Source organism: Galeopterus variegatus, unplaced genomic scaffold (genome assembly GCF_000696425.1).
Source record: "Galeopterus variegatus unplaced genomic scaffold, G_variegatus-3.0.2 Scaffold3624, whole genome shotgun sequence".
Classification (NCBI taxonomy): domain Eukaryota; kingdom Metazoa; phylum Chordata; class Mammalia; order Dermoptera; family Cynocephalidae; genus Galeopterus; species Galeopterus variegatus.
The window spans coordinates 39,804-42,792 of NW_007729735.1; the positions used below are offsets into that span (position 1 = coordinate 39,804).

At 41.3% G+C, this 2,989-nt stretch overlaps 1 non-coding gene across 1 annotated transcript; it reads left to right on the top strand.

The window, feature by feature from the left end:
• The first annotated feature begins 2,110 nt into the window (after positions 1-2,110).
• On the top strand, positions 2,111-2,184 carry TRNAI-GAU. The gene has a single exon. It is a non-coding gene; the product is annotated as a tRNA-Ile (tRNA).
• Positions 2,185-2,989: the final 805 nt, after the last annotated feature.

Consider the following 2,989-nt stretch of genomic DNA (forward strand, 5'->3'; position numbering starts at 1 on the left):
ACCACATGGCCAGGCAACACATTTTCCAAATCTTTACACTCTATTTTTAATTACACATTTTGCCCTTATATCATGCATTTGCTGCCATAACTCAGCATAGGCCATTGCAAGTAGTCATGTGGCTTCCTGAATATTTTTCTGCTTAGAAATTTCTTCCACCAAATACTCTAGGTCAGCTCCAAGAAGTTCCACATTCCACAAAATGTTGGGGAATGAACAGAATGCAGCCAGATTCCCTGCCAGTTTATAGCAAGGGGTGATCTTTGCCCCAGTTTCCAATAAGTTCTTTCTCATTTACATCTGAGATCAACTTAGTATGGCCTTTACTGTCCATATTTCTATCAGCATTCTGCTTGCCACCACATAACCTGTCTAAGACATTCCAAACTTTCCCTGGTTTTCTTGTCTTCTAAACTCCCACCAGCAACTAGGCTTTTTCTAGCTTCCTCCTTCAAATTATTCCAGCCTCTCCTCAATACCCAGTTCCAAAGCCACTTCCACATTTTTAAGTATTTGTTATAAGCAACAGCCCACTTCTCTGGTATCAATTTTCTGTATTAGTCTGTTTCTATTGCTTATAACAAAATATCTGGAACTAGGTATTGTCAGAAATATTTGTAAGAAAATGAAATTTATTGCATACAGTTTTGGAGACTGGGAAGTCCAAAGTCCAGGGAACACACTTGGTGAAGACTTCGGTGGTGGCAATGTGACCCAGGGGTCTCACTTAGGAGAAATGGTGGATCAGACAGAGGCTAATCTCATCATGTGTTCTCCTTTTAAAGCCCTCAGAACCATGTGCATGACCACCGTTTTTAATCCATTCACTAGGCATGGTCCTACAGTATAATCACCTCTTCAAAGCCCCATCTTCCAGTTACCATAATTTCCCAAAAGGATTTCCCACCCTCTTAACAGTCACAGTGGGAACCAAGCTACTAATACATAAAACTTGGAACGCAGTACATATCAGGTTATGTGTACAGCAGACAAAGTTGAGGAAATAGACAGAATCACAGAAATCTAACACTCTGAAGATGAATATTAGACATATCCACTCCTATAAAAATCTTTTCATCCATTTCAGGAGCTTTGACCTCCAGACTACCATTATATTGTTGAGCCCTCTCTCTCCTCTCTTCTAAGCAATCCCTCTACCTCCAAATTTGTTAATTTCAAGTGCATAAATGTTTGTCTCACTTTCTATCCATAAAAGTCTTTCCCAATACAAAACCTCTTTTCCCAACATCCATCCTTAGTGGCTCCCCACTCATTTCCAAAGGCCAGGATCTGTCCTCTTCTAGTTCCCAGAGCCAATCTTTTTGTTTTTAATGTACAAACATTGCGTTTATTGAACTTGGTATTATTTAAAATATGAAAAATAGATTCTACCTTTTTGAAAAAAAATAAAACATGTTTGACGATTAAGTAGAACACTTAACACAGAAAGAATATAACCAAATTAATAATGTATTTATAAAACTGATTAAATATCCGGTAATTTTTGTATTTTACCTCTAGGCTAAAAGATTTTATATTTTGAAACAACAGTCTTATCAGGCCAGAGCCAATCTTGACTTGGGGCCAGATGTGCTCAGATGACTCCAATTTCACATTTAGCTGCCAGTCAAATCCTAACCTATTGCCCAAGTCTTGATGGCTGGACTTCTGTTTGCTCTCCTATCTGATTTCCTGTCCTACTAACCTGCTAACTATTTTTCCTGGCTTTCTTGTTACTCTACCACACAAACCTGATAGGAAGCCCAATGCCTTGTCACCTTGTCACCTCTAGTGATCAAAAATTACAATGCACTGTCCTGGGATTACAAAAAAATACAGCAGACATATCCCTGCTTTTCAAGATCATAGACCAGTGGAACAGATTGCCATACCAATAAATGATCTCGGTACAAAGAGATAAGAGCTATAATGAAGGTACAAATATGAGGCAATGAGAGCACAGAGGTAGGAGCAAGCAATTATCCTCGGAAAGGGGATCAGGAAAGTCTTCAAGGAGTAGTGAATGTTTAAAGCGAGTATTGGATAATGAGGATGAGTTTGCCAAGAGAAGAAGGGTAGTACTGCTTTAAGAAAACACCACAAGAGGGCTGGCCACTTAGCTCAGTTGGTTAGAGCATGGTGCTGATAACACCAACGTTGAAGGTTCAATCCCTGTACTGGCCAGCCACCAAAAAACAAACAAACAAACAAACAAAAAAACACAAGAATGGCAAATTTGTTAACTATTAACCATATTGATCTGATTTCTGGGATTTATCCTATGGATGTATTTGCACATGTAACAAATGACTTATGTATAAGATTAAACATTGCAGCATTGTTCGTAAGAATAATAAATTGAGGCCGGCCCGGTGGCACACTCGGTAGAGTGTGGCACTTGGGAGCGCGGCAGCGCTCCCACCAAGGGTTCGGATCCCATATAGAGACTGGTCCGCTCACTGGTTGAGCGCAGTGCGGGCACAACACCGAGGGTTGCGATCCCGTTGCCGGACGCAGTACGGGCGTGACACTGAGGGTTGCAATCCCGTTACCGGTCACGAAAAAAGACAAAAAGGAAATAAAAAAAAAGAATAATAAATTGAAACCAATCCAAACATACATCAATAGAGCACTCATTAAATACATATGGTATATCCATTTGATGGAAGGCTATGTACCTGTAGAAAAAAAATGGAAGCTCCCTATTTACCAATATGAAAGATCTTTAAGATACAATGCTATATAAAAAAAATTTTTTTTTTTTTTTTTTTTTTTTTGTCTTTTTCCGTGTCCGGCAACGGATCACAACCCCCAGTTTTCCCCCCGCACCGGACCGGGGACCGGCAACGGGACTGCAGCCCTCGGCGTTGCTCCCGTGCCTCGCTCAGCCAGTGAGCAGGAACCGGTCCGTATGTGGGATCCGAACCCTCGGGCGGGAGCGCCGCCGCGCTTCCCAAGCGGCACACTATCCAGTGCGCCACCGGGCCGG